This window comes from Mustela lutreola, chromosome 1 (assembly GCF_030435805.1).
Source record: "Mustela lutreola isolate mMusLut2 chromosome 1, mMusLut2.pri, whole genome shotgun sequence".
Lineage (NCBI taxonomy): Eukaryota > Metazoa > Chordata > Mammalia > Carnivora > Mustelidae > Mustela > Mustela lutreola.
Window position 1 is genome coordinate 208,509,530 of NC_081290.1, and position 7,876 is coordinate 208,517,405.

Genomic DNA, 7,876 nt, shown 5'->3' on the forward strand with positions numbered 1-7,876 from the left:
TTACATATACAATCATATGATCTGCAAACAATAGTTCACTTCCTTCTACATATTTTAACATAGCAATATTCAGTTTCTAGAGTCTTAGCCTTAGATCTCTTAGCTGCCCATCAAATCTCAGGCCTAGCCTTTGTAGTGTGTCCAAGTACTTTAGTTAAAACTAAGGCTTTGGGCCAACAATGATTGGCAGATACTCCAAGGACAGATACACAAACACTAGCTTCAAACCTAGGTCCTCCTTTAGGGATTTTTGCTTTCTTGTTATTTCTGGACTCCAGTGAAATTCTTTCTTTCCCTGAAGTTAAATTTTTTTAAGTAGGGACAGTTTTCTTGTTTGATTTTCGTGTTTTAACTATTATTTTTGTGACAACAATTTGGAGAGATGCCAAGAATGTTTTACTTTGGGTTTAGAGGATATTTTTGTTTTTTTTGTTTTTTTTTTTTAACAAGACATATTACTGTAAATTATTATGCTGATGGGAATTAACTGGTGGAGATAGCATAATTAATGGTATAAGATTGATGGAAAACAATCTTTGTATGACTGATTCTAAGAGGAAACTGGATACAAGTTAACCTCAGACAGATGCACAGACATTATATCAGTGGAAATGGAAGAAAGATAAGGGGTAAGGATGCCAGTACATGAAGACTGGTAGAAATGATATTCATCATGAATGGCACCTATCTACTCTTTCTCTGGCCCGTCCTGATCCTAACCAAGGAGTTTTCAGGGAGTTATAGTGGAAAAACCCTTCCTTTCCTCTCTGATAGTTTTTGTTTTTGTTTTTTCCTCTCTTACTGTGGTATTTGAGTAAGTCTTTCAGACTTTTTTCCTTGAACTTTCTGAATGATGAAGGCCATATATCCTCTTTGATGTGTAGTACTGATATGGATATCTCCACCTTATTTACATACTATTATAGTTCTTATAAAAAAACAAATCTAAGAGTGGAGGCACTCAAACATGTGGGTTTAAGTAGCTACTTCAAATCAAGCTTGCGTAATACATATTAATCTTTCCTCAGTGGGGCTCAGTGAATATAAGCTTCAGTGAATCATAGTGGAAGATAGTCTGATTGCTGTGGAAACAAGATTATTGTATTATAATGATTGTAGAATATTGGGCATTGTAGTTCAGATTTTTGCATCTTGTTTCTTTCATCTGTAAAATGTAGAACTTTAGCTTGATGGGTCTTTAAAATTTCTACCAGATCTCACTCTTCCATAAACAGGTGCTTCTGGTGCTAGAATATAAAACCAAATTTTTTTAGCTATCACACTGTTCTGTTCTCCATTCCTTATGGAATTTGATAAATAAACCAGCTCCAATAACGTGAAATTTATAAATGAATGTATGAAGGTAAATTATGTGTCAACAGTTAGAAAATCATACTTTGAACTGTGTTAGTTGGTCAAATATACTCTGGTTTATAATTACCTCAAAATCAGTCTCAAAATGAAATCATCTGTTAAATAAATGTGAGGTAACTATGTCCCTTCTCCCTCATCATTTCTAAAACTTTTGAAGACATTAGCCTTATAACTTGTAAATCTCTGTAATTCTTGTCTTAACTCTTTATTTTCCCATTTCCTTGAATGTTGTAACTGTCTCCTAGGAGCAAAATGATTGATTCAAATTCCAACAAGTTCCTGCCATTACACACTGAAGAAGTACACATTTATTTAAATATTCTTATAATTGATCATTTCCAATATTTTCAATAGTAGAAAGCACGTAATTTCCTATAGTTTTATAATGAAAACAAGTTGTCCATATTTTGTCATATTAATAACATTTTAATGTGTTTCTTACAAGAAATAATTAATTTCACTTCTGGCATTTACAATAAAATATTCATTAGTCATTTATTTCAGTTTATAATGTAAGAAGAGAAGGGAGTCTCGTTTACTAATTTTAAGCTTTGCTTAAATACAGATCTATGAATGGAAGAGCATTATATAAATTCTCTCTGATAGTGATTAAAAAAAAAAAAACTTCTGAAAACAACAAATTGTATAAAGTACAAGGGATCATAAAATGTGGTTTCTTGACCTGATCACTTAGCAGTCATCCTATTGTGCAAGCTATAGCAGTTTTCAGTGATCTTTGTTTTCTTAAGTTTTAAATCTTTGTTTAATCATGGCCACTTTTTCCTTTCAATTTTAAATTCCAGTGGTTTCTCTGAGGTGTGGAACGACACTTTTACTATGTAAGGTCTTGTGTGCTATAAGTCTAAGTCAAAACAAACTCGTTTTTCATTTATCATAAAAGAATGCTTCATTATATTTAGACCAATCTTTCAAGTTTTACCTGATGAAACTTTTTAAGTATACCATAGGAGCTCCTGGCTGGCTCAGTTGGCAGAGTATGTGACTCTTGATCTCAAGGTCATGAGTGAGAGCCCCACATTGGCTGTAGAGATTACTTAAAAAAACAAAACAAAAGAGTATTTGTGGCTGTTCTTAAGTGCATTATTTCCTAAGCAATATTTCACCTTGACTTGTCTCCTCATATCACGTGAAAAAAGTGTTCTTCCCTTTATGCAGAACGGTACAGAGAGCTGAAGGAGGAGTTATTTGGTGAGGATACTGAGGCTGTATTTGTTCCAAGATCCAATTTATCTTTAGTTTTAAGGGAAGAATTCATAGTCTATGGCTACAACTGATGAAGTTGGCTCTTCACATTATTATCCACTGCAGACAAACAGGCAACTGACATAATCATTCTTGGAAGCAATTCCCTAGCCATGAGAAGTTACTGAGTACTAGGATTCTTAAATCCTTTAAGATTTGGGAAATTTAGCATAAGAATATCATATTCCACTTCCAAGGAAATGGAAATTACCATTTAATAATTCATTCTCACCTGTAATTTTCTCATTTTAATAAAAAATAATATTTATGAAAGGAATATATAATTGTTATTTCAGTTATATTAGAATAACTTAAATTTAAGAGTCTGCCTTTCAAATATAAATGTATTTTGAAAAATTATCTTCAGTGGGTATCTTTTGCATCCAGATATTTTTAAGTCAGTATGGATTAATGTTAAGGAAATTTAAACTTATAACAGATTTTTATTTTCTATTCTTGAGGTTCTGTCCAGGGCGGATGCTTCAGGGGCCCGGAGATCTGTCAACCGCAGAGCTTTGCAAAATGGCGCCTGGCGATTTGCCAGAAGGTGTGTCTAGAGTGACTGATAGTAAACAGGAAGTACTACCTATTGGCTGTTGAACTATTGCTATGCTGTGGGTACTTGGTAACAAGCTTCACATTGGTGGATGCATATCGCTGTCTATGCTGATTGGCTTAGCTCCCCTATATAAATGATGGCCATATGAAATAAAGGGCTTTTTTGAAACCCAACCAGCCGGAGGGTAGTTATTATCGCTGCTGGTCGGCAATAAGTTCAAACTGTTAAACAAGTTTTGGCTAAATATCATTGTGTGATGAACTGCAACTTATTAAAATCATATAATTTTACAACAGCCTTCTGAAATATACTTTAATAAGGTAATCTCATAATTCAAATTATTCCCACATCTCAAAAAGAAAAAAAAAATAGGAAAATAGGAGAAGCATTGCCCTTGTATTTTTATAGACAGTAAGTTACTCTCAGTCTCCTCTTTGTCAATAAACAGATATTGTTCTGCAAGTTTTTGATTTTTTAATCTCCTAATTTATGAAATTGCTTTGAATGTTTTATACAATTAAACAATATATCTCCAGGGAAAATCTAAATAATAATGCCTACAAGTTCATTATAATTATTACATAAAATATTTTCTCAAATCAATTACTAGAAAATTACAACTGTTGAAAATATAATTTTTAAAAAGACTGAATAAAAAGTGAATCCATGATTCACATTGAAATATAAAATACCTGCCAAATATGTAGTTCAACTTATAATTGATAAAGGAATCAACCAATGTTTACTCTCAATTGTTGGTTTAGATTTAAACTGATAATGTCCAACAGTGCAAGAAACTATACTCTTTAGGGTTATTTGCTCCATTGAACACAACATAGCAGCATTTCTTTGGGACAAAAGTGTACATATTAAATTGTGCACCTAAGGAATTGTAAAATAATCTAAAAAATAGTTGATTGTACCTACAATTAAAGACCACAAAGTAAACTCATTTGCCTATTTCTAAGAACTGATTTTTTTTTTCCCCTAGCAGAAGTTTCTTCTATACAGCTAAGACCTTTAATGTACTGGGATGCCTCTGTGGTTCTGTTGGTTGGGAGTCTGCCTTTGGCTGGAGTAGTGATTACAGGGGACTGGGATTGAGTCCCCACATCCGGCCCCTTGCATGTCAGGGAGCCTGCTTCTTTCTTTCCCTGCTGCTCCCTCTGTTCTCTCTCTATCACAAATAAATAGATCAAATCTTAAAACAAACAAACAAACACACACAAAAAAAACCACCCTTCAAAGCACTGATTATTCATGAAAAGAACACAGAATCAGTATTGTAAAAACTTATTACTTACTGCCCCCAATGAAGAAACACATTTAATAACATTTTTACCACCAGTCACTAAAACCTCAAATCATGGAGTCTGATTAAAGGCAGACATAAAGTTAGGCATTTCTTAACTCACTTTTTACTGGCTCTGTGCCTTTGGTTTCCTTAACCTCTTAAGCCTTGGTTTGAGAAACAGGTAAAATATGTAAAATGGAAATAACTGGAATATCAGCTCCATATGATTCTGCTGAAGAATAAATGAGATATAAAAATAAATGTCCATAAAACTTTAAAGTATCAGCTTGTATATACTAATCACTCATTACGTAATAACTTCTTTATCTTCACATAAATTTTTGTAGATATTTATTTTCTTACATAGCTATGCATTCAAATATTTTTTTATTTTGTTTAATAAATACTCAGAATGTATGCATAAAGTAGATTTGTCCCCCTGTTTTTTGTTTTTTTTTCCCTGTTTAATCAAACTTTGCTGCAACTCTTTTTATGCTTTTAGAACAGTGATAAATTCAATTAAAATGTGGAACTATAAGTAAAGAGATATTGATATCTAAAATTGTAAATCACTGACACAAGGCTTGCCTTTATTTGTTTATTTACTTAGTATCAGTGAATTGCCAAAATCAAATTTAGAATTTTATTTTTAATGACAAATTATTGATAATAGATGGTTAATGGGTTCAATGTACCTAAAGATCTAATTTCCATATGTTAGTTTATGTTACTGTCATTGTGTATCTGAGTATTTTTAGCAAGTACTTGTTAGTATTAATTTCCTGGGGCTACTATAATAAAATACTACAGCCTGGAAGTTTAAACAATAGAATTTTATTTTTTCACAGTTCTGAAGGCTAAGATCAAAGTATTGAGAAGTTTGGCTATTTTCTCTGGCTTCTCTCCTTGGCTTGCAGATGTCTGCCTTCTTACTGTATCCTCACATGGTCTTTTCTCTGTGTATTCCTACATATGGTGTCTTTAATATCTTTTTATAAGAATACTGGTAGTATTGAATTAAGATGAGACCATATGACCTTATTTTACCATAATTATTTCTTTAAAGCTCCTGTCTCTAAATGCAGTCATATTCTCAGGTATTAGGGGCTAGAACTTCAACATGTGAATTTGGAGGGTGGTGCAATTCAGCCTGTAACACATGCATAAGGATCTTGAATGTATTTATGTTTTTGGAAATAGTTTGCATTTTTTTCTAAGGCAGTATATCTCAGTAGAAAGACACTCTGAAACCATGATGTCTGACCCTGAATGCTGCTACGTCACTACTTGTTCTGTTACTCTGAATATGCAACTTTACTTCCATTTGCGTCTTTTTCTCTATTTCCTCAATACAGATAATTGTAGTATATTCTTTATAGATTTGGTGTAGGAAGCCAAATGAGTTAATTCATACACCACATTTAGAAAACATCTATAAATATTCAGTAATTCTCAGATAATATAATACTATTTATTTCCTTTAACTAATATATCATAAATAAACCCAATGAATGTCAAATAGAAATTAAAGAGAAGATATTTATCCATTTATATATATTCTTTACATACATACATAAATATAATATATAAAATTATACATAAATATGTTTTTATAGATATATAAATTTATATATTTAAATTTAAGCTTATCCTTTTCTGAGTACCATATTTCATTAATAGACAACTAGGGCCTCTTCAATTATTTATCATCAAGTTGAACTGTGTTTTATGTGATCTCTAAGAACCAAAAGAGAAGAGATTTTAGTCCCTGTTAACTTTCAGTAAAAGACCCAACATGCTATTTTATTTAGTAATTAATTCAATATTTTTGAGATACATATTATGAAATTTGGATAATATATATAGTGTCTTCCTACATGGAGAAATAATGCAAAATTTGAGGATTTCGTTCCTGATGAAAGCTCGCTTCAGTGCATGACAGTATTGAATTATCATTTAGTATTGATGAAAATAGGAAGAAACGAATGATGAAAAAGGAATATTGGAAACTATTTACAACAAACATTGAATTGTAAGTTTATAATATTCAGATAAAAATACTTTAAAATGAGTAGAAGCTAATCTTGAAGTAGTTCTTTTGAGATTACATATTAAAAGTTACCATATGTCTGCTTGCAATGTAAAATACAACATTGTGCAGTGGACTACATGATTTATCAGAGATTTCTGCCTTCCTCTAACCTTGTGAGTCTATGGAAACTTTACTAACACTGCTGCCATAAATACTCATGATGCCTCTTCAGCACTCTGAGTCAGAGGCAATTTATCTCAGTTGGCCTTCATCTATACTATGGTGTCAGGTGTGTATGGTACTTTTCTTCTATTTTGGCCCTAAATTATGATGACAACTTCCCATTTTGCATCAAGTGGTTATTCTTATTCTCACTGCCATCAGAGTTCACTCAAGAAGTTGAAGACAAACCTGTATTTGCTATATGGGAAATTCAATTCTTCCAACCTTTTGCAATATTACATTTGAGATCATTTTATTTTTTTAAACCAACAGCTATCTTCATAATTCATATATAAGCATGGTGTGAAAGATTGCTGATGATCCTGAGAAGGAGCAGAGCCATGTTTCCTAGTTCCAGCTTATGCCCCTGATGTGACAACTGAAAATAAAAGGTAAGATTTACTGGCAGCAAAGAATAGCTATGAAATTCATGGGCTAAGAGAATTTGACTTATTTATTTAACTGAGTTTGAAGTGAAATATATAGTATAGTGCAAGTGAGGGTCAGGGAGAAATTAAATAAGGATTGGGGAGTGGAAATATTACCCTAGTTTAACTGAATATCAAATAAACACAATATATATGTATCTTGTTCTCTTGGGATCACTTTATTAAAATAACTTTCATCCTCATATAAAAAATAAATATTTCCCATTTAAAGGAAAAGAATGCTGGCAGGATATCTTTATAAGGTTTTGAAGATCTACTGAATTTGTACCTGCAAATAGGAATTTTATTGATCTTCCTAGTCAATGTGTTTTCCTAATTGGAAATTACCAATTAGGTTAGGTTAGTTTAGAGATCCATTTTTTTTTCTGTTTATTTATTAACAGTAGAATACCTGTATAACATGGTGTGCTGTTTGAAAGAAAAAAGCCAAGATTTATTTATATGAAAGAAGGCAAAATAAACTGTAGAAATTATTTGCAAGTGTGGAGACCATATACCTTATACCAGACTGTGTGCAAAGGAAGGACATCTTTGGCATAAAAATCTAAATACCATGTCTTAGTTCTTTGCAACTGAAATGATTGCAGAATGTGATGAATGTATATAAGGGGTAAATTCATCAAAATGGCCCACTGTCTCTATGAGCAACATACTCAAGTGCTTATATTTGTTTTTAGATCTCA